The sequence below is a fragment of the Ascaphus truei genome, chromosome 7 (assembly GCF_040206685.1).
Source record: "Ascaphus truei isolate aAscTru1 chromosome 7, aAscTru1.hap1, whole genome shotgun sequence".
NCBI lineage: Eukaryota > Metazoa > Chordata > Amphibia > Anura > Ascaphidae > Ascaphus > Ascaphus truei.
The window spans coordinates 79,186,884-79,212,847 of NC_134489.1; the positions used below are offsets into that span (position 1 = coordinate 79,186,884).

The 25,964-nt window shown below is 41.3% G+C and overlaps 1 protein-coding gene across 1 annotated transcript in view; it reads right to left on the reverse strand.

The window, feature by feature from the left end:
• CSRNP3 (cysteine and serine rich nuclear protein 3) overlaps nucleotides 1-25,964 on the reverse strand; it is a 116,222-nt gene that overhangs the window by 85,543 nt on the left and 4,715 nt on the right. The window lies entirely within an intron of this gene.

Here is a 25,964-nt window from a genome sequence, read left to right on the forward strand (position 1 = left end):
ATTTGCAGACTAGGGTGAGGAATTTAAAGAGGGAATGTTGTTGGATGGGTAGCCAGTGGAGTTGGAAAAAGAGAGGGGTGGCATGAGCAGAGCGTAGGAGATTGAGAAGTGTATGGGCTGCAGCGTTTTGGATTTGTTGGAGGGTGTGGAGGCGTAGAGTGTGAGGAGAAGTGAGTTACAGTAGTCAAGGTGGGTGAAGATGAAGGAGTGGATCAGAAGTTTGGCATAGGAGAAGGTAATGAGTGGATGTATTTTTGTAATGTCACATGCAGTAGGTGGTAGCGACAGGTGGTAGTGATGGAGATGATGTGTTGGGCGACGAGGAAGGAAGGGTCAAAGGTGACTCCTAAGTTGCGAGCAGAAGGGGAGGGGGAGATGGTCAAAGGAGAGGATAAGAGATGGCGGGGATTGGGGAGGGAGGAGGAAGCAGGAAAGTAGAGAACTTCAGTCTTAGGTATATATATATATATAAAACACAGGCATAATCCAACAGAGGACAAGTTATAAGAAGCCACCAATGATGTACCGTGTATCCTTCCAGATGAAGTGGCAAAAGTCTCCCAGGGGAAGATAGAATTAGAAATACAACTGAATTCTTGAAAGAAGCTGAGGAAGAAGTATAAAAATACTTTCAAAACTCTTTACAAGCTGCTTGAAGAAGAGGAAAATTCCAGAGCAATGCCATAGTTATCCTCATCCACAAGAAAGGAGACAAAGAAGACCTCAAGAACTACAGACCAATCAGCCTACTTCCAATCACATACAAGATACTCACTAATTGGCTACAACAGATCCTGGACTTTGCCCAGCCTAGAAAACAAATAGGATTTCGCAATGGCTACAATCATACAACACAAGGAACAACATCTAAGTCATACAAAAATTGATTTTCCGAAGTAATGAATACGCTCTACCACTCAATTTAGGATTTGTAGATTATGAAAATGCCACATCAATCATTAGATTCCATGAAGACACAAGCAAAATAAGGATTAGCAAGGGAGTGCAGCAGGGAGACACCCTGTCACCAAAGCTCTCACTGTCAGGCTGCGTTCAGGGTGGCGCTGAGCGGGCCCTCATGCACACACTGGCCGCGATGAAACACATTGCAGCAATGTGTGTAGCCAGCGTGAGCAAGCGCCTGCACATGCTCGGTGCTTAGCTGCTTGCCAAAGCAAGAAAATTTAAATTTGCCTCTCGCTGATGCGTCACAAGAGCGGTTCGCCCAATGAGGACGAACCAGCTCTGTGACGCCATGGCCACGCCCCCGAATCGCCCCCCTCACGTGCACCTAGCCGGCCACAAATCTCCCGGCCGAGCAGGGAGCATGACGTCACCGCGCATGAGCGCCAGCGCGCTCGCTCGCTGCCTGGCCGCAGCCTAACACTAGAAGAATTGATCAAGACAATACATTGGGAAGAAAAAGGAATCAAAATCAACGGTGAATATTTGAGTCATCTACGATTTGCAGATGACATTGTTATTTTATCCACAAGTCCAAAAGACCTATAGCAAAAAATTGAAGAACTTGTGGAAGCAAGTAAGAATGTTAGCCTCTGTATGAATCTCAGCAAGACCAAAGTGATGGTCAAAAATGTGTCAAGTCAGCAAAGTTTCACATGTCTACCTTAGACAGCAAATATCAATGGATGGGAACCTTTCAAAATAAAAAAATACAGTAGGAGACTGTAGATTGAATGAAGCTCAAGTTCCTTCTTTGAAGGGAACCTTCCACTTTGACTCAAAAAATGAAATTGTTCAACCAGTGTATCCTGCCTGCACTCACGTATTGGTTGTGAAACTTGGACCCTAAATACGAAGATAATTCAGAATCTTCAGACAGCTCATAGAAGTACTTTATGGAGAGATGTATGCTGGGTATTACCCAAAGATTAGAGATGGGCGAATTAATTTTGCGAATTTGGATCCGCCTCGAATCCGGCAGTCCCTTTGATCCGCAGATCACTTTCCAAAAGTGAAATCCACAATTGCAGATTTATTTTGCCCAAAGAAAATGAAAAGTCTGGGAGAGAGAGGGAGAGAGAGGGAGAGATTGGGAGAGAGAGTTTTACTGGGTACAATTTGCTTTATTTTGTACACAAACTTTTTGTGTGGAGCTGTATCAAAAGCTGTTGCAAAAGGATTTAATGGGATTAAAGGGATTTAATGCCTCATGTACAATCTATATAAACAAGATTGCACAGATCTGGTCTAATAAGATGAAAATGTATAACATCCAGAAAGTACTAAGAATATTTGTCTACAAATAATAGTGCTTGCTTGTCAAACCGCAGTTATAATCCCTAGAACAGCAGCGGTGGCAGCTATTTTCTGCTAACCAGTAGAGGGAGGTTGCCCATGTTCGGTTCAATTTTTATTTAATGTCACCTGGCCTCAGTAACTCATGGCCCTCAGTACATATTATTACTTTGTGCTTGAAGTGCTTTTAAATGTTACAAATACAATCAACAAAATAGATTTCCCTTCAAGGTATGCTGCTGGGAAGTGGGGACAGGATATATTCAAATATACTTTGCAGTTATAGCATATTGCTCAGGTGTGCTCCTTTTTCAGTAGAGGCCCATCTCCTTAAATTATTTGGAGGGACGCTTGAGGGAATATATATACAACTGGCGACTGCTAATAAAAGAGAAAGGTCTCTCTTTCTCTCTCTCTCTCTCTCTCTTCTCTCCTCCCCCCCCCCTTTCTTTTTTTTTAACAATCCGCAGACAGATTCTAAAAAAATCCAGCAGGATTGCAGTCGATGGCAAATTTGAATGAATTCGCCTGGATAATCAAGCATGAAATCTGCATAAGGATTTTGGTATGCGGAATAGATTTCGGCAAAATAATCAGCGGAATTTCAGGAACCAAATTTTGACAGTTTCGCCCATCTCTACCAAAGATACAGTAAAAAGAATGATTGGGTTCAGAAGCAAACAAAAGTCTGTGACATCATGACATCATTAAATGCCTGAATAAATTAAAATGGCAATGGGTCAGACAAATCGCAAGAAGAAATGACATTGTTGGACAAAGATGGTACTCAACTGTATACCAAGATATCTCAAAAGACTAAAAAGACAACCAAAAGAAAGATGGGAGAATGAAATCCGAAAATGTGTTGAAGAGAGGCTTGTAACCACAGTACCTGGAAGATCATTGGGGAGGCCTTAATCTAGCAATGAATCCACAAGAGCTGAATTTGATGATGATATATGTACCATACTGTGGGGCCGATTCACTAAGCTCCGTTAAGTGGCTTTAAGAGCGCAAAGTACCCTTTAAGATCGATAAGGCTGCAGTGAGATTCAATAAGCAGTGATAACTGTGCTTTATCGGTCTTAAAAGGGCTTTTTCTTGCCCTCTGCGCAAAATGCGCACGATCAGGCTATTGAGCTGATTTTTGCCAGTACTACTGATTCACTAAGCAGCGCTAAGTGAATCGGCCTTAAAAAACGCGCCAAACAAACGCGCCAGCTAAAGGCAGGCGCAAAAGAAGCTGGATTTAGAAATAAAATATTTGTTTACCTTTTTGCTGACACACCATCCATACAACAGGCCCGCGGGGGTGTCCAGGGGTCCCCGCCGGGGTGTCCAGGGGCCTGCGGTAGCAATGGTGTGCCCCCAAAAATTAAACAATACTCTAAAAAAATACCCCCGTCCCCTAACACACACACACTACATTAATGGGCAAAATTACTATTATCCACATATGGATAATAATGCATTTGCCCATTAAATATACATCACAATAAAAACATTAAATACATTTTGTACTCACCCTTGTCCGGCACCTACGATGAAGGCCACCCGCATCTTCTTCCCCGTCCATACACTGGGGTGCTGAAAAATATACACAATAAGAAAAAAAGCAAAACACATGTCCCTAACCCCTTAATGACATTAGCGGTTATTAACCGCTACAGTCATTAAGGGGTTAAGCCACCCTGACCCGATACCCACCCTTCACCCATTTATTTGTACAGTGGCTTCATCATGTATATATATATATATATATATATGTATATATATATATATATATATATATATATATATGTATATATATATATATATATATATATTATAATATATATATTAATATATATATTATAATATATATATATTATAATATGTATATATATATATACTGTATATGCATGATTAACCAATATACAAATAAATACTGTACATGGCCAAATACAAATCTCTCCCAATATCAAACTGCACCAAGCAAAATCAATATCTAATAAATCAAAATCCAAACACTCAATTTGACAATGTGTACATGATACAATTAATCTGTGCATCATGTATACTATGTCAACCAATGCTCCAAATCAAATACACTAATCCAAACAAGATACAAATACAATCATTAAAGAAAAACAAACCATCAACACAATTAAATTACCATCAATTAATCCAATCACCAATCAATTACAAACCAAATCAATTACACACTTCAAATCCTACAAGCAAACCATTGTGAAAAATAATCTATGTCAAAGTAAACATCAAACAAAATCTATCTTCCAAAAATAAGCCACTAAAATTATCTATAGCAACCAGCCTTTAACTAAACATTTGCAAAAATGAAATGTACATTAGCAACACATTTTTACACAAAGCAGCAAATTGCAATTCAAAAAAAGATCCACACAAGGCAAGCCAACAAGAGATTTGTATTTGGTCATGTACATTATTTATTTGTATATTGGTTAATCATGCATATACAGTATATATATATATATATATATATATATATATATATATATATATATATATATATATATATATATATATATAGTGTTCGACAAATCACCCAAAAATCTACCCGCCCAACCAAAAAATCTAGTCGCCACCTAGTCCCGCCTCCAACCCTAGTCCCACCCCCAACCCCGCTTTGAAATAAAATATATTAATAAAATACATTTAATAAATTCCTAGTCAGAACATTCGTTTTTGACATAAATGTATTTATTGTATTACATTATACTACAATTAGTCCTTGTTACGTGTGTGTGTGTATGTGTGTGTGTAAATGTCGGATCTAGAAATAAAAGCCAGGTGTGAATGACTAGTTTCCTGATACACACACAGAGAGAGAGAGAGAGGGTGGGTGACTGATAGGGTGACTGACTGACAGGGTGGGTGACTGGGTGGGTGACTGACTGACTGGGTGGGTGGGTGGCTGACTGGGTGGGTGGCTGACTGACTGGGTGGGTGGCTGACTGACTGCGTGGGTGGCTGACTGACTGCGTGGGTGGCTGACTGACTGCGTGGGTGGCTGACTGACTGGCTGGGTGGGTGGCTGACTGACTGCGTGGGTGGCTGACTGACTGCGTGGGTGGCTGACTGACTGCGTGGGTGGGTGGGTGGCTGACTGACTGGGTAGGTGGCTGACTGACTGGGTGGGTGGCTGACTGACTGGGTGGGTGACTGACTGACTGGGTGGGTGACTGACTGACTGACTGGGTGGGTGACTGACTGACTGACTGGGTGGGTGACTGACTGACTGACTGGGTGGGTGACTGACTGGGTGGCAAGGTAGGTGAGTGACTGACTGGGTAGGTAGGTGACTGACTGACTGGGTGGGTAGGTAGGTGACTGACTGACTGACTGGGTGGGTAGGTGACTGACTGACTGGGTGGGCAGGTGACTGACTGGGTGGGTAGGTAGGTGACTGGGTGGGTAGGTAGGTGATTGACTGGGTGGGTAGGTAGGTGACTGACTGGGTGGGTAGGTGACTGACTACTTGTGGTCTCTCTCTCCCCCCCCTAAACACACTCTCTCTCTCCCCCCTACACACACACACACACTCTCTCTCTCCCCCCTACACACACACACACACACACTCTCTCTCTCCCCCCTACACACACACACACACACACTCTCTCTCTCTCCACACACACACACACACACACACACACACACACACACACACACACACACACACACACACACACACACACACACACACAGTGAGTGTGCTTTAAATGTTGGTGGGCTGATGACATCACTCACCCCGTATCTCCGGAGCAGATCTCTTCGGCTGATGCCTCCCCTCGGGGTTCCCCTGAGCCGGTGTCAGCTCCGGAGGAACACAGGCACCTCACCCTCCCTCACGTAGCAATGTCGGACATCTTGCTCCCGACTCTTCCTGCGGCTGTTTGTCGCATTCGTGGGGGGGACGGGCATGGGAGCGGGCCACATGGGAGCGGGGCAAGCACCGGAGCGGGCACGGGGCAGCACACGGGAGCGGGGCAGCACACGGGCATGGGGCAAGCACGGGAGCGGGCACGGGGCATCACACGGGAGCAGGGCAAGCACGGGAGCGGGCACGGGGCAGCACACGGGAGCGGGTACGGGGCAGCACACGGGAGCGGGCACAGGAGCGCGTCAGCACATGGGAACGGGAACCACCACCACCCCACCCACGTGCACAGCCGCGCAACACAACTTCCCCCCCCCCGCATCCCGGGTGGCGGACACCCCAGATCAGCAGGGGGAGGAGATCAGGGGGAGGAGATCGGGGGGAGGAGATCGGGGGGAGGAGATCGGGGGGAGGAGATCAGGGGCAGGAGGGGGAGGAGATCCGGGGAAGGGGCTACCTCAGCACTGCCTGCCGGCCTTCTTCCCCGCGTTAACCCAATCAGGGAGGAGGATTATTTTTTTTTTTTTTTTTTTTTTTTTTAAATTGGCGCGAGCAGGGGAATTCATAGAGCTGCAGCAATGGCTCGCCAGCGTCCTAAATCCACCCGCCACGGGCGAGTAGTTATAATGAATTGTCGAACACTGTATATATATATATATATACATATATATATATATATATGTATATATATATATATATATATATACACACACGATGAAGCCACTGTACACATAAATGGGTGAAGGGTGGGTATCAGGTCAGGGTGGCTTAACACATTAATAACTGTAGCGGTTAATAACCGCTAATGTCATTAAGGGGTTAGGGGACATTAGTTTGTCACTTTTTCTTATTGTGTATATTTTTCAGCACCCCAGTGTATGGACGGGGAGGAAGATGAGGGTGACCTTCATTGTGGGTGCCGGACAAGGGTGAGTACAAAATGTATTTATTGTGATTAATGTATGTTTAATGGGCAAATGCATTATTATCCATATGTGGATATTAGTAATTTTGCCCATTACAAAATTGTATGTGTTAGGGGGCGGGGGGGATGTGTGTGGTATATTGCTATGTTTATTGGGGGCAATTGTCCCCAATAAACATGCTATTATGCCTTAACCCCTTCATTGCCTTAGCGGTTAGTGGCTATGGTAATGAAGCTGCTTTAATGTATTTTTAATAATAGTGTGCAGGAGCAGGGGGTCCCCTGAGCTGAACCGCATTGATTTGTGGCTCAGGGACCCCCTGCTTACCGAGTTACAGGCTCCAGTAAGGGGCATCGGTGCCAGTGTGGACGCCATCTTTATTGAGCCCACGTCGCGTCTTTTACGCTATAAAGATGGCGGCGACACTGGCACTGATGCCCCATACCGGGCCCTGTAACTCGGGAAGCAGGGGGTCTCTGAGGCATTAATCAATGCGGTTCAGCTCAGGGGACCCCCTGCTCCTGCACACAATTACTAAAATGTACATTAAAGCAGCTTCATTACCATAGCGTCTATACGCTATGGTAATGAATTATTATTTATTGTTATGTTCTTTTTAATACTAGTGTAGATGTGCAGGGGGTCTCCTGAGCTGAACCGCATTGGTTTCAGGTCCGAGGACCCCCTACTATAGGAGTTACAGGCCCCGTTATGGGGTGCCGGTATCCCCTGCACTTTTAAAGCTCCCGCGTCACGTGACCGGGACATTTAAATTCTGCAGGGGAAACCGGCACCCCATAACGGGGCCTATATCTCCTGAAGTAGGGGGTCCTCGTACCTGAAAACAATGCGGTTCAGCTCAGGAGACCCCCTGCTCATGTACACTAGTATTAAAACTCATATTTGTACAGCACGATCGCCTGTAAGAGCCGTGCATTGAGACGCAGCGTCTCCATGCAGTTCTTACAGGCTGCTTTATTTATATTAGTTATCGTGCTAAATAACTTTTAGCACGATATCAGGGGGGGAAGAAGGTGATCGCGCGCTATGGCCCTTTTGGGCAAGGCAGGCCGTAAACACGCCAAACAGCCTTAGTGAATAGTGCTTATGGCTTCAGCCTCTTGCGGCCGAGAGATATAACCCATTTTAGCACTAGTTAACATAGCTTAGTGAATCGGTCCCTGTATGTTCATATGTACACACTGTGTTCAGAAAAAACAGGACCCCTTTTATTTTTCATCATATATTGCAGAAAAATGACTACATTTTCATGAAAATGTTAGCAATTATACGTCACAGTAGATTGTTACATTTAGATAATATAATAAATATTTTTGGGAATTGGTGATAGGATGATGATGTCATGAAGTACATAGTTACAAAATGATATTTAGTGAAGAAGATAAGCATGTTATAAAGTGCTTGAGACAGAGCAAGAATTATGGTCCAAAACATTTATATAACAAGTGTAGCCCCTGTAAGTAAGAGCGGGCTACTTATCCTTCTCCTACTGGAGTAAGTCCTGGTAAGGGCAGGCGCCAGTAGTAACCATGAGTTTTCCCCCCTTCAAGCCCTGCCTGGAGTGATAGAGGAGGGGCCCCCTAACTCTGTGCAGGCCTAAACAGAGGGGAGATCCTGCTGACATCATGAGGGGCAGGGCTGACTCTATTTAGTGGGCTGTCTTGTGTGTGTCTGGTTCAGTTGGTTCTGTCAGTTCGTGTGTGAGTTGAGTCAGAGCTGAGAGAAGGAGGTGGCAGTTCAGAATGCTCAGTTCTGTGAGGATGTCAGTCTGAGCTGGAGCAGAGTCTGGAGAGCAGAGTGTCAGGACTGGCAGTCTGTGGAGAGCCTGGAGGGAGTATGTAGAGTGATGTCCTGGAGCAGAGCAGAGTGTTGGTCTGAAGTGTAGTAAGACCCAGCAGAGCGCATGCCTGACCCGAGAGGCCCTGCTCAACGTGAGAGTGATATTTGTAGGAGAGACCTCAGAGCCCCTCTGAGTAGAGCGGACTAGACTATAGAGGTGGACCAATGCCCCTCACCCTGTTCAGGGGGTGAGGGTAAAGTCATCAAGCCTCACCCAGAGGGCCTACCCCACTGGGGGGAGTGGAGGCAGGGGTATTGAGGCCCCATCCAGACCATCCTGCAGGGATATAGTCTGGAGGAGAAGGAGAGGAAAGAAGGAGGGATCATATTTGGGAGCACTGCTTTATTGGAACTGCTGAAGTGCATGAACTGCTGTGTACTACCTCAAGGTGTTACAAGACAATAAAGACATTGCTGCTGTGTTACATAAGACTGTGTGTGAGTTCTGGAGCATTCACCCTGGGACCAGGGTTCTCTCTCTGTAAGGGTCCTACCCCATATCCCTGGGGCTTATAGAGAATGGAGGCGCTGCACCGTTGCTAAAGAATGAAGGCCGTTACCCCAGAAGCCTGGTCCTGTTGTCCCCAACACCAACGCGGGAGACTCAGGCCCTCCTGTTCCAAGCAGGTACGTACCACCCAAGTACATGTAGCCAGCCCTCACTACACCCTAGATAGCGATCTGTGTCCGGGGGGGGGGAGGGGGAGAGGGAACATGGGTTACACAAGCTTCCTGATAATTTATTTATTTATAAAATATTTTACCAGGAGGTAAAACATTGGCAGTTACCTCTTGGTTTTTATACTATGCTTCCATTTTTTGTCATTGTATTTCTCCCCTTGTCTGTTGCTATTCTTTTCCCATACGGAAAAAATTAATGGGAAAAGCTGTTAATGTCTCCACTTATCTATTCAAATGATTTAAAAAAACAATGTTGGTTACAAATGTGTCATGTACAGTACATTTGAAAGTACTTACAAATGCATAAAAAATAAATATTTACATTTTACAAATGACTGAAAGCACACATGGAATTGTATATATTTAAAAAAATGTAAATAAGATAATTGCCTTCTATTTGATACTTTAACATTTTAAATTTCTATTGATGACTACTGTATATAATTTCCTTTGATTGCCCTAAAATACCACATTATTTTATCATTAAAACTCTGTATATTACCCACATCTAACACATAGAAGGTATAAATGTTGTGTCTATAGATGATCTGTTATCACTATTAAATCCACAGCTGATACCGAAAGTTATAATCACAGATAAAGTGCAATAACTAAAGTTAAATGTCATGACATACAGTAACTGCAAGCACTGAGACCACAAAAACAAACAGTATCACCAAATGGTCAAAAAGATTTAATGGCTGAAATGCCTTATCTTTATTTATTGTGAGTGGCTGCTTACTTGCTGAGGACCAAAACAGTATGATTCTAAATTCAACAATGCCATCGTGCTACCTACCATGCTATTCTCATACACATCAAATAACTCCAGGCTCCTTGTGTGGTAGATGGCCAGGTTGGTCTTGTTCACTATGCACTATTATATTAAAGTAGCCAACTGAACAACAAAACAAAGCTAGCAATATATTCACTATCCCACGGGGGACCTGGAGTGAGTTTGCAGGTATCCATTATCATAAATGTCAGTTGGCTGTTTGTTTGTCTGTCCCTTGGGTGAGATACACTTACACTCGCTTGCAGACAGTGGATAAATGACTGTCTTGTGCCATGCACTATATGAGTGATTTCATAGGGCCCAGCAATGACATCAGCAAGTAACATTTGCTATGTGAATTTACTCTAGTGTACTCACTGTTACATACAGACAGATCTCTGGTTTGCCTTCTGGATCTTTGAAGCCCCCCCCCCAAGAAATATGTAATTTTATCAAATGTTAAAACACAATGTAGAAAATGTGGGTCTTTTCCTGCACAGCTAGTATTTTATGAGGCACCTAGTATATGCATTTCAGGCTTAAAAAGCATAATAACATCACAATTTGCTCTGATGGACTAGAATTTCCACCATCAACATCCACATGAAAATAAAATGTAAGAAAATATAAATCTAGGGATATAGCTACCAAACATCCCTTTCCAGCAGAGTTTTATTGACTTCAATTGATTAGCCTACAATAAGCTAGAAACATATTGTATACTGGAAACCACTTAAAGATTATACATGTATAAATGCATTACAAAATATGAACCACTTTCCATTTCACTAGTGAGTAGACACAAATATTAACTATGTATATAGAAACAAAACGGTATTATTGCATACATTGCTGATTTACTGTAACAGGAAAAATGTGCCAAAAGTCATAGCAAAGAAAAAAGCAATATACATTTAAACTAGAATACGTAATTCAGTTTCACATAAAGAAATGTGGCACCCAGTTAACATTCCAGACCCATTCCTAATCATTTTAGAATAATTATTTGTTTCTTATTAATCAATGCAAAAGATTTCTTGCATTCATGTTCAATGTCACATATCTCATCATAGGAATTATACAGTGTTTAAGAATGTTGGAGCAAAATGGTATGGATTTGTTACCAATGGAATATACACATACTCAACTGAGACAAAGCATTCAGTTTACAACAATTACCAAAAACCTTAATAGAGCAGTAACCTGTAGCAGGTGGGCAACCTACTATGACCACTAAGGGCCCTTTTCGATATACTCCAAAAAATTGAAACTCCTCCATCCATAAAATTAAAATAATTTTGCCTAAGTTAATATGTAGCCCCACTTCACCTCAGAGACAGAGGTCTAATATTATGCTTTCTGAAAAGTTGCCTTAAACACAGAGAGCTGTCGCTGTACAATCTATAAGCCAGACAGAAGACAAGACAGAAATTGTGAGAAGGGGAGGTAAGACAAACGGTGTTTTTCCTAAGAATAGGTCGGACAAAAGCAGGCTTAAAAAAAAACATGGAAAAAATAAATCGAGTTATAAACTAGTTTTGTGAATATGTGCTAAGCTCAGGTAAAATAATGTCCATGCATGATTTTGGTGACATACAGTACTGTATTGATGCCTGAGTTAATGGAGCTCTGTGGATCTGGCACTTCGCTCACAAAACAGTAGAGTTTCCTACTGTAACTGAACACATAACCCCTGTAAATTATTCTTAGACATTAAAACATCACTTTTATTGTCTTTTGGCCAGCAGAAAAATGACTAAAAAAAAAAATTGTGATTACACAGCGCAACCCATCAAACCAAGGCACTGACAATAGCCATAGCTTAAAACATAATAGTATTCAACCTCTGATCAATGGTGTGTAAGCATATGCAAAATTCCCCAGCCACACTCCTGAAGTTGCGTAGAAGGAGAGAAAAAGGGGACAGTGACGGAGTACATGCTTTCTTTTCTTGTGCTTTCAGAATGCCAGAAAATGTCAAACTAGGAAAAGAGGTAGAAACATACTCATTATCCCTACTCTCAGTCTCACATCCATTAGGTTTCTCTAATTGCAACTGTGTCGATAAAGTAGAAGGAGGAAACACAGAGAGGAATAGGAGACCGACAATTTAAAACATAGCTATAAAGAGACTGGGGATGGAGGGAATAAGCCCCATCTTAATAGTAAATCCAAAGTAGCCCCCTTATATTCAGAGTGTGTTTCTGCCACAATTGCAGAAAAGAAGGGCTAAAAGGGATTCCAGCACTATCAATGTAATCACGAGAGGAGGAAAGGAAACAGGAAGCAGGGAATCGGGCAGCTGGGCGCCGTAAAGTTTGCCAGTATGCCTTGTCTCGCACTTCACATCATTCCCCAACGTACGTTTTGTTGTTGGTTTCCTCAAGGGGTTGGGGACTCTCCCTGGCTTTTAAAGGGTAGGGCTGCCAATGACAGCAGAGGTCAGATCATGTGATCCCCGAAAAGAAACATGATGACACATACTGGCAGTTTTACATGTAAAGAAGATACCAAGCTTAATCAAAACATAGAATGGTTCGAATACCGTAGGTTATAGAAAGTTCAATTTCCAGAAGAAGGTATGCATCTCCCGATCATGGTGAGAAAAGATATTCCTTCAGAGAACACAGCTTTTAGTTTTTTTAATATTTTTAATGCGAGCAAACCTGCCTTTCTGAATATATACAATTGGGCCCAAAAGTAGTAGAGAGAAGGACTGCAGATTCAGCATGAAGGTTGTTTATACTACATGTATCTCCTAGCAATGAAGGAGAATAAATAAAGGAAAGGAAAGCCCTAAGCAAAACCCAGCAAGAGCAGTGGGCAGTACAGATGGGTGAATGTTTCACTGACATTCGCTATGAATGTGGGAGTTCCTTTCAGCCGTGAATATCTGCGGCTCAGTCGAAAAAATATACATTCGCCTTTGATCATCATCCTCATCATTATCATTTATTTTTTAAAGTAAATACAGGCCTCCACTTAAGGGGGCATCACAATACTTTACAGTCAGTTTGAGAACTACAATTAAATACAGCTATTTTTATCACATAAGATACAGCAAGAAAAGCCAGTTATAATAATTAATAATAAATGGTTGCATTAAATGAACAAAGGTTATACACATTCAGTTTACAGATATTTAATGGACAGTCGGGAGATATGATTATACCATTTAAAGACAAAATTAAAATTGTGTTAGAAGAGGCTCTGCCTCAAAGAGCTTACAATCTATAGGCAGGGTAAATTGATATTGGATACAGGAGACGAGAGGGTTGGTGAGAGTCAGAGGAAATAGAACAGCTGTAACATTACCACACAGCAGCAAACAGCGACACCCTTTGGCTGCCCTTCAGCAGGTGTTATGTTACGAGATTCTTTGTGGAAATAAAAAAATCAACATGGCAACACACAGTACATTAATCAGACATGCAGAGTGAGAGGCTGATGAATGTGCAGAAACATGACAGGAGGCAGTGTTGAGGGCAGCAGATATAGGTACTGGCTTCCATACCCCAGCATCCCTCCTGCTCCCTCCTGCTCCCTTCAGGCCCTCAACAGAGCTAACCGCTCTCTCCAGTCATATATACATCTTCTGTTCCACACCCATGTTTACCACGTTACCAGCTGACTTCTATCCTCCCCCCCCCAGGCAGCATCCATTCCCCAGCTGGCCATGTGACCCAGTTTCTCAACTGACTCCCAGGACCTTAACAGCCCATGCCCTTACCCCCATTTCCCCAACTGCTCGGTCTGAACCTACTTCACCACACTTTGCTCCACAGCCACCAAGTCTGATGCCCCCCACTCACCCAGTCTGACACCCCCCACCCGCTTCTCAGCCACTCGGTCTAATGTCTCTATCCCCCCACTCCTCAGCAGCTGGGTCAGATCCCCACCCTGGCCCACTCCTTAGAGTCCAGAGGTTATACTGTCCGTGCTCTCATCCTCCTCTGGTGTAAAGTCCCAATCCCGCCAGTCCTAAGAAGGGTTTGCTGTTTTCAGATGGCTTTGGGCCCATCTCTTATCGCTCTTAGAAAATGAGGGTCTCGCAAACACGTGTGGGGCGGTACTAGTGGGGTCTTGGGCTGTAAGGACCTTCAAATCTTGGTAGAGTCCTCGGTCTGAGCACTAACCTGACTGGATACCAGATATATGCTCTTGATGTGAGGTTCTGCAACTGACTAGGGATTCCGGCCCATCACATGATCCTGATACTTGGCCATATCTTCAGGGGAAAATTCTCTAATTTACACCTCTTTATTTACCTTATTTTCTTGTATAATTAGTATTGCTTTTCCATAATAAAGTTGAGATGAAGAATCAGAATCACTCTCTGTCTCTTTATTCATTTCCCGAGTGCTCGTATGTCATCAGATCGATGTCCAACAGCCCAGGGCGTGGTTAAGTCTCCCTGTGTAGAGCAACACTGTTTCCAGTCACAGCCGGCTGACCTGAGGTCCCCGGCCCGTATTGAGTTTAAGAACCTTACAGGTGCCCGGGACAACCTGAGGTCCCCGGCCCATTTTAACTGGCAAGAACCTTACAATTGGTGTCAGAAGCGGCATTCCCACTGGGTGGTGAGTATATTTGATATTTGATATTTCACCCCCCTCTGTGAACTTTTTGGCAGGGAGCAGACTGCTTTCCCACTCCTACCCTGCTTTGAATCCCCTTAGCCCCGCCCCCCCTCCCCCACATCATACCCTGACACATTGAGGAAGGGGGAGGGGAAAGCAGTGAGCGGTCCGGCCGTGCTAAAGGTGAGGGGGGGGGAAGAGGGAAACCTAGACCCGCAGTCAGGTGCCACGTCGCTGAGGGGCTCCAGGCTGCTGTATTGCTTTTTTTAAAATATATATATAAAAAGGAACTTGGTGAGAACACAAGGTAAACATAAGTCCCTCATTTTTCTTAATTTACTTTTTGAGTGCTGATCCAATATGGTTTTTGTATTGAAAAGGGGTCTAAGTATCCTATTTTAGCAAAATATTATGGCAAATGGACAAATAAGAAAGATTATACTTTACAGGTGTAGTCATAATTTTGAAATTACAAATCAATGTAATTGTGAAACTCCTCTGTCATTCTTATGATTATTTAATGTATAAGACATGCCTGACCCAGTGCTGCAGCGGCATACAAGGCAATGCAGTGTATTGCAGGTCCCCTCTGGCATTGACAGGTTCACTAACTTTTCCTTTTTTTATAAAAAAAAAAAAACTCCCAAAACTTTGTACAGTCCAGTACTCAGTACAATGACAAAAGCCATGAACCATCCAACACATGCTGCTTTTGTTCCAATTAGCACTCTCTTTCTCTGAAATATGCATCCCTCATGAACTTTGTTGAAACCCTTTATGTATTTAAAATGTTCGATCACATCCCCCTCCAGTCTATCGTTTAAGACAGAGGTGCGCAAAGTGGGGGGCATGAGATTAACGGTGGAGGGCGCGCGGGGTACAGAGGCCCTGTGCGCTTCCCGAAGGCACTTAAATAAAGTGCTGGTGGAGTTGCAGGGCCTCTGTAAACAATACTTACCTTGATTCAGCCGGCATCTGGAGACTCGTCGCCATGGCAACGCAGCGTTAATTAACGCCGCGGGGGTCATGTGATGTTAAGTTGCTATGGCAACGTGACGTCATGATGCCCAGATGCCGGGAATCAAGTTAAGGAGGAGGAGGGAGGGGGGTGTGCAGAGAGGAGGACATCTAGCAGGGGGGGCGCAGGGAAAAAAGTTTGCGCCTCCCTGGTCTAAGCTGTACATATTAAGGTAATCTCATCATTCCTAAAAAGCCTTATGGTGTATATCAGGGGAGCACAATATTTTTTCCCTGCGCCCCCCTGCTAGCTGTCTCCCTCTCCGCGTGCACCCCCTTACCTCAGCTCCAGCGCTCCGGGCGTCATGACGCCACGTTAACGTGACATCATATGACGCCGCATTACCATGGTGACACATCTTCAGAAGCTGTCTGAGCCAAGGTAAGTACAGTTTCATTTAGTTTACAGAAGTCTTTGCTGCTTTCCCGGCAGTTAATTTAAGTGCCTCCGGGAAGCGCGGGGCCTCTGTAAACCCCGTGCCCCCCACAGACCAAAGGGGGATGCGCCCCCCAGTTTGCGCACACCTGGTGTATATCATGCTCTATTTATGTCCTTCTGGAAATATGGAAGCCTATTCAGGTAGGTTTGATAAGTTACTCAGGTAGGTTTGTTAAGTGCACTTTCCAAATGATTTGCATGTGTAGCTATTTAGAAAGCTTCGATACTATGTCAAAATCGCATGAAATGTATTTTTAACAAGCGTTAGCACTCTGGCTCAGACAAGCCTAACCACCCTACCCAGGGCAACTACCCCCACCCCTCCAACCCCTCTACCCCTATCAGCACACACAAAATATTGCAGAAGATACTGGCACCCCATACCTCGGGAAGCAAGGGGTTCTTAGATCTAAAATGAATTCGGTTCAGGTCCGAAGATCCCCTGCTTCAATAATATGTTAATAATTTTTTTGCATAAAAAAAGCACAATCTCCTATAAGAGCTGTGCAGGGTGATTCCGTGTCTCTCTTCACAGCTCTTCCAGACTGGAGCGAAATCACACGGGCATATCACTTGAAAAGCAAATTTCAACTCAAGTCAGACTGGCCACCCCTTCTCTATGGAGTCTTCTCAATACATTGGAATGATCAAAGGGGAAAAAAACCTACCTTTGATAAACTCAGGAATATATTGAACTTTTATTACTATTATGGATTTAACCAGCGAATAGTTCAGGTCAACCTTTCATAAGTGCGAGTTTTGCCCTATCCCTTGGCAGGTCACTACAAATGCCCCCTGTCTCCAACTGCCCCATCAATCCAGCTGCCTCCCACTGTCACTCAATCTGCCCCCCTGTCACTCCAACTACCTATCCCTGTCACTCCAACTGCCTCCCACCATCACCAACTGCCTCCCTGTGTCACTCCAACTGTCTCCCCCGTCACTCCAACTGTCTCCCCCTGTCACTCCAACTGTCTCCCCCTGTCACTCCAACTGTCTCCCCTGTCACTCCAACTGCCTCCCCTTGACACTCCAAATGCCTCCTGTCATTAACTGCCCCGTCATTCCAACTGCCTCACTGTCGCTTCAACGGTCTTTCACCATCACCCCAACTGTCCCATCTCCCTCCTGGCAAAAATGATAATTCTAAAATACTGTAAATCGCAGATGTTGAAAAACCAAGTACATGCAGTTGAACACAATCTGTCTGAAGAATTTTATGTAGATGTGCTGCAAACCAGTGCAGCCAAGAGGTGCTGGTACTACTGAATACTACCAGTAGCACTAAATCACTGAAGGGTTAGGGTGTCCAGAGCAGGAACAATCATGGGAAATCTTGAAACAACAATTGGCACAGAGCCACTGTTAAGGATTTATGCACCATAAAGGTTTATTAAAATTTCAGAAGATCTTCTGTATCTCAATTAGGGCTGGATTGAGCAATCCTCCAGAAGTAAAATGATTGTTGGCAACCAGTGGTTTATATCTCCAGATGTGTTACCAATATGGAAACTATATACAGTATGCACAGAGGAGGTTTTAGGAATATTGTGTGCCTACTGTATTCATTATTTAATCAATATATTAATGGCAAAATGGTAGAAACAAAAACAGATCACAAGCCCCTTTATTTGGTAAAACACTGCATTACTGCACTTTGAGGATACAAAGAAGGATGATAAAATTGCAGAAATATGATTTGGTTGCATCATGTATGCCAGCAAAAATTGTTTACAGCCGATGCATTGTCCAAAGCAATGGCTCCATCAATGCACAATGAGAAGACCTCAAAAGCAGAGATGCAAGCTTATGTTGATCTAATTGTAAAATCAATCTCTGCTGCTAACCACCAACTGCAAAGAACCAAACGAGAAAACAAGAAGGATGAAGCACTAAGGTTCCTTGCAGATGTCACAATGAAAGGGTGGCCTGATGAAAAAGGATATTGCTCTACAAGTGGAGGAGACTACAGGAACTGCAGGCATTAACTTTTAGTTCTATAAGTAATCATTTTCAAGGGCAGTAAAATTGGAATACTGAGGGGTTCTGGGCCAAGCAGCAGAGCCACTGAGGCCTTACAGAGCTTAAAAGCAGATAGGCGCTGCTTTATTTACCTGGAGCTCAACTTACTATTTAATAGGGACAAATTATTATTTGTATATAGATATTTGCACATTAAGCAATAATAGCTAACAAGTGCGAAGAACATATTTGCCAGACATGATATTCCAGACAAAGTCTTCCAGATAAAGTCTTCAGTGATGAAGAAGTGGCTCTGTGAGTAAAGTCACTGACTGATAACAATGACACTGAGTTTGAAGCACAGGAGCCTTCTGTCATTTGTTTTACAATTCCTTATACCAGTCACACTCCTTCCCCAACTTTCAAACATTCCTATAAGTAAATATATACAGTAAATATATACCGTATATACAGACCTCTTCATCATGGTAGCTACAGGCTCATGTAGGCCAGAGCAGGTTGCCTAGCAACTCTAGATTTTGATTTTTACAGGGTCCAATATGATAAAACAAGATTCAATTACTATTTCAAACAATGTATTGCATGGGACAATTTTAATATTTTCTAAGCCTCAATACTTCCCCAATTCTACTTCTGAAATCATCTTAATGTTTATATGACAGGTATGCCCCATGCCCCCTCTGGCACTCAAAGGTGAACTAATTAATGAACAAAATTCTGGACTGTAACAGGGGAGTAATCCATGTTCAAGTAATGTGCCTTTAATCTGGCAGTGTGGTGGTTAACTGCTGGTAGTCAATTAATAAACACCACCTGCCTGATTGCTTACAAAAGCCTGTCTGTTGAGACAGGAAGTGACTCCTTAGCTCTGACTGAGAGCTGACCTTTGGAGAGACAGAGGAGTATTCTTGAGACTCCCAGGAGAGTCTGACCAAGAGAACACACATCTCTGGAGCTGACCGGTCTTGAGCTCTGCCAAGCATAGCTGATTGCAAGACACCAAATAAGACTTCTAAACCTGGATGCTGATATTTTCTGTGCACGCACGGGTGCGGTTCCAGGAGAGCAGAGAAGCTTACTCTACAGCAAGAAACAGATAAGACTTTCATAATTAAGAGACTGCTTATATCTGCTTATTTCATGCTATATGTTTTTATGTTTTGGGGCTGCGAGACATGCTTGACTTATGGAGTTGTGAATTAATTGCATGGTATTTTCACTAGAGATACTCCCAAGTGAATAGAAGCTTTGTTCCCCCCCCCCCCTGTGTTTGGATGATTTCCTGATGAAAAGGAAAAGGCACAATAAAGCCTATTATAATTTCACTTTATAAAGTCTCCAATTGTGTACCTCTGTGAACGTCCGTCTACATGGACATTAATTTTGCATATACTTATTTTAGGGTTTATGGCGTTAACTCACTAAAATAATGGCTGTTCCTGTTTTAGGTAATGCCTCATTATTTCTCCTCATTTATTGGAGCTTAGTGAACCTAGGCCTTAGATGTTTTTAACAATAGCTTCAACTAATAAAGCCATGATCGTCCATAGAGTGGACTTTCTGCCACATGTCCACCCACTTCTTAACAATATGGAACTTTGAAGAATTTAAGTTGTCCAAATATTAAGTTTTATCATATCTCCAGATAATAAGCGAGAGGCCTAAACATAACTCTGACTCCTAAAGCCAAGCAACAGAATTGCCTAACTTCATAACTCCACACTCACTGACTGAAAAATATAATTCCTTTTATATTGACGAAGGGTGGCAATTGTTTTTCAAATCTGATGCTACATTCAGGAGATATGTGTCTGAAATATTAAGTGTCCGAGAGGTTAAAATAAAGCTCTCCCCAGAGCCTTTTGCAGTCTAAATGTTGCTATGGTAACCTCAGATGCTGAAGATGAGGAAAATCATGTGTTTTTTTTTAACACTATTATTATTCTTTTTTAAAGAACAGGAATTATAATATAATAATAATTTACTCATATATGCTTCTGGAGGGGACTGCTGCTTTCATTTCAACTCGGAAGCCTTTGTCACCGACTATTTGCATTTTGCCCATTAGCTCAGACTACTTGAGACTTCCAGAGATACCCAGATATGGTTTGCCACCTGGCTTGAGTTGTCAATTCAGACCAGGTTCCTTCTAAATTAGGATACTTCATGTAAAAGCCTGAATTGGCTGATGATGTACATAAAGGAAATTCAATTTATTGGACAAAAGCCAGGTGGCAATCATAGTTACACAAGGAAGATAAACACATCGAATACATCTTTAAGATATTACAAATGTAATTATTGAGGTTGACATCTGTTTATTTTAATATATGTACCAGTATGTACATTTTTTTTAAATGTTGGTTTTATTTATAACGGAATCTAATGGTAAAGCTTTGCATAAATGTATTTCCTATTGATGCAATGAGAGTAAACTTTTACTGCTAGTACTGCTGATGAGGAAGCTGATTTATACTTAACCAAAGAATTCCCTGGACCAACACAAGCTATGCACCTGTTTTATGCTGCAAGGCTAGAAGAAGCACATACTGTACTTTAATTACATTGTTTAGTATAAAATACACTAATACGAACATGCAGATCACAGTATTCCAACCTGACAAGATTGTTCAGTCATAACGAATACATGATGCACAGGTTTATTTTGACAGTTTCCTCGTGTGGTTAGAATTAGTTTCAACAGCAGCCCTAGTCTATTTTAACATCAAAATGTGGTCCGTTCTCCAGATAAACAGTAGCTTGTTTTTAATCCTCTAATTACATCAGTGATGAGCGAAAACCACACATTTTTACGTAATTGGGTCCTTTGTTGGATTACCACATTTTATTCCTTATAACAAGGAACACACATATCTCCCAGCCATATGGTATATTTTCCAGATCAGAATCACGGTTGTCACGGCAACTGAGGAAAGAGGCAAATCGGGCTTTGCAATGGACAACATCTGCTGGGAAATCACTAGCTGGCACCAGCATCATTGTAAGAAATGCTTGGAAGAATTTATCTTGAAAAAAATCACTTATTTCCTTAACCCTTTCACTGCTGAGGTGGGGCTCCTCTACAATGCTCATTGTTACAGTTCTTAAAAATGAACTGGGAAAACAATGGCATTTTTATAATTGTCAAAGGAACAGTCCTTTGTTGTACAGTTACCAGTACAAATCAATTGCTACTTTTTGTACAGTTGGCTCTGTGGTGATAAATGTAAGCTCCACCCACACTGATAATATTTTAAAAAAAAATCTGTAAGCGTAAAGCTTCATAAATGTTAGTCATAATTTACTTTGAGACATCATAGCTAAACATGTTTTAAATAAATGGTACATGACATGTTATTAGAAGTAATGTAGGAATTCATTTACTTTATGTGGTAACTTTTTGTTGCTATAAACATTTTGTTTCCAGTATGGTCTCCATTAATGTTATTTTTAAGTGGTTTCATTAATTAATCAATCCATTTTTTGGCAAATCAATCACATTGGCAAAAAAAAGCTTCTTAAATTATGAAGTATATTATCATTTTATGCTTGTGTTTTTTTCCCTGTTTACCTTGATAAACTAAATATTATTTCTTACATATATGTAACGTGAAAAGCCTTTGAAAAACAAAATAACCATAAATATATTTTCAAATACACTTAATTGATAATATAGATAAGAAACTCTCAGAGGTTTTCACTATTAAATTGAGATGTGAAATGGAAAATAAAGATAATAAAAACATTTTGGTCTGGCAAAGTGCACCTGCATCTTTAGAGATATACAAGGGCGAGGACAGACCATTGTAAAGATGGAGATGTCAATAATCCAGTCAGCTGTTCCACCCAGGTGGTGCATTCACACACACACTAGTTCTGGTTTCAGAACAATAAACCTTTAAAAGCCACCATTCGGTATCCTTATATACAGTATCACAACTGTTATGTTTATTACTCTGACAGCATTTAATGGCAAGACATCAAAATGTATAAGGAACGTGTCTAACTCACAGATGCAGTCAGAATACCAGAAGCTAATGGACTTGAACTTCTTGCACCTAAGGTTGCAAATCGAGCAGCTTGATGCTTTCCGACAGCTTGAACATGTATGCACAGACAAAAAGGAATACACACTAAATCTGGTAGCAGAAAAGTCACGTCATATTATCTTTCAATAGCTGTTGACTTGAAGAATATCACTATAAAAAAATTAATCTTATTCACATTTGAATTTGATTATGATTTAATAACTCATCTGCAGTAAAGTAAAGAAAAAAAACATGCTGGATGGTAGGACGGGAAATGTAACTTACCGATTGCGGGTTATGCATTGGCCTATACTAAAATAATATATACAGTACATACTTTACAATATGCTACTTGAACTTTTACAGCTTAAATACGGCATATTCAGTTAGGGAGAAACAATGGAATTCTTAGAACCATATATAATGCTCATGAAATGTTTGTACCGATACACAACATATTTAATGCGTCTGCTTAAAACGAATAATAATAAGTAGGAACATTTTGATGCAAATAATTTTACTGTAGTATAATAAGTTTTCACCAGCTAATTAAATGTTCTTACAACAAAAACAAGGGAGATATAGTATTATGGTTGGAGACATGTGGGGTTATTTATTAGACCCCCTCAGCTACAAAATAAAGTAAAAACTGGTTCAAAAATACTGCACCAGTTTTATCAAAGTGGATAATAGCATTTGTAATGGGAATGTTGTTACTTGTTAAACTTGATGCTGTATTTGCCTCCGTTTTGCAGCTCAGAGACTTTGATAAATGACTGTCATGGAACGTGAAACAAATAATCATAATACAGTATGTATACTGAGTTACTCCTCCCTCATTCCTCCTAGTGCTCCACAAAACCCCTCTCCAAATTGCTGGCATGTGTGATGGGAGTAAATTAGCTTTATACTTTGATCTCAAGAGTGCAAGAAGCTTGATAGACATCTCTGTGTGCATATGTGTTAGCCAGAGCATCGTATGGAGTTGTAATATAGGTGATTGTATCAAAAACTGGTGCAAAACCACCACAAAGACATCATAATGATGTAATATACAGTAACAACATAACCCATCATTTAACCATGAACAAAATCCCATTGCACCGGCTTTGCTGTATGCAAGGGAAACTTTCTTAACGGTACATCTCAGGTTGGCTGTGAAATTATTCTTACTTTCAAGATTGATTAGGAATGTCATTGATAATTTTTATGGATTTCACATGATAATTGCAGTATTGGCCAATTGAAAATACACTTCAACCCAACTAAAGTATGTTTGTTTCTCCACTGGACAACGGGCATGTATAATATGATGATCAAGGATCTCCTCTTAACAAAGTGTGGATCATGAAATGTTGAGGATTTCTCATAAGGTGTGCCAGAGCTCTCTTAATTTTGTTTTCTTTTATATCTGTGTATTTATATTGGTCTACAATATAATTCTATGTTTGTAGTATTACTGTGCATACTCTTAATTTACAAGATATCCCCAGCCAATTATCTTTGTATATTGGTAGCTACTTTATAATGGTCATCTGAAAGCCATTGTTTAAAATAAGTGTTATATTTTGTTGCTATTTTTGTATTTTTGAGTAATTTGGAAGTGCACCACCATCTATCATTTTCTAAAGGATGATAGACACATACAGTAAAATATTTGTTTCTGCCATTTTCCAAAAAGTGTTAGCATATGAAAGCCACTATTCAGACAACAGTATTTATCAGGTGACTTGAAATTGTTTAAAATCATTTACATGCTGTATTTACATAATGGCTATGATATAAATCATAAAAATAAACGCAATTTCTAAACTCTAATATATATGCTTTTCAGCCCAATTTAAAGGACTCAAATTGTGTTTGTGCTTTACAACCCAACAATTTGCAGTGCTTATTTAAATGTCACTACCCAGCGTCCTTGTCTGCAGCTTAATCACCATATTACAAGTGACAACAATAGAGTGAATGAAGTAGTTTTGGGAGACACGCAGATATACACATTGGTATTCTACCTATGCTGTTACAGTATTAATATGACTTACTGTATTGTCAGCCAGTCGTATTGCACTAAGGCACTGATTACATTCTATGAATTAAAAAAGTAGCATTCGTATTGCACATATCTGCCAATAGGCAGGATCTTCCAAATGCTGAAGAATTAGGCTGTAAGGAACTAGCGTCATTTTGTTGCAGGAGAAAAAGAAACAATTCCATCTAACCCAAATACAGTATCAGAGTTATGGCTACAGCATGATTTTAATAATATAATATATTAAAGGTTGAGCACTTTTTTGGTTCTAAAAAAAAAAATGGAGCATTTTTTTTACTTGGGTTTTAGTTTTGCCAGAACTTAATAGTTCCTTTTTTTAAATGAAAAAAAATAAAATAACGTAGGGTCGACGTGGGTTAGTTGCAGGTCAAAAACTCCATGTCTGCTGTCAGCATAGGACAAAAACATATAAGGAGGACAGACAAAAACATAAGGTCAGCATAGGACAGCCTCTAGTTTGCAGTTAACGGCTAAGGAGCCCATTGCTGCACTGAAAGATGTTGGAATTTGCCAGATGGGTGAGGCATTTTTTTTTTTTTTACAAGGATGGGGGGGAGGAGAGTGGTAACCCTAACATGAATGGGAGACAGAAACAACAGCTTGTTTGTACCTTGGATTCTGGTTAATAAATCAGAGTTGCATTCAGTTATACAGTACTTGAATCTGTGGGTCGTGGGGGTGGAGATGCTTGCACTAGCGCTATGCCTCTCCCTCCTGGACTGGCAATCCCTAATCTATAGGTACACTCTGTATGGTATACCTACATTATCTTCAGCCTTTACCAATCCACTGCTAAATGAAGGCCTGTCCAATGATCTTCCTGGTTCTTTGGTTGTAAGCCCCTCTTCTCCTAATTTTATCCTCCCATCTTACTTTTGGTCATTGATCTCGGTCTTTTGTTTCCCCTTGGAATATCGAGTATCATCTATGTTCAACGATATTAATTTCTTCTTGAAATATGTCCAGCCCACTGCCATTTTTAATAATTCATCCTTGTGATGATGTCACATACTTTTGTTTGCTTCTGAAGCCATTCACTATTTTTCCTGTCTAGCGAAATACGAAGCTCATAGCTCTCCATACTTCTTTGGGTTGTATGAAGCTTCTGAATTATCTTTGAAATTAGGGTCAAAGTTTTACATCTATATATGAGCCTGTGAGGCAGAACACATTTGGACAAACATTTTCCTCTTAAGGCACAGTAGAAGGTTCCCTTAAACAATGGTCTTGTTTCTTCCAAATGTTCTCCATCCTATCTTTGTCATATTTCATTTGAAAGGTTTCCATCCATTGATACTTGCTGACCAATGTAGACATTGTTTTCAACTTCTTATGGTTCTATTCATTTTGATCTTTGTAGAGTTGACATATTTGTCAAACATCATTTTGGTTTTGTTGAGATTTATATGGAGGCCCACCTTCTTACTTACATTGACATGTTGTCTGATTTGTTGCTGGAAGTCTTTTT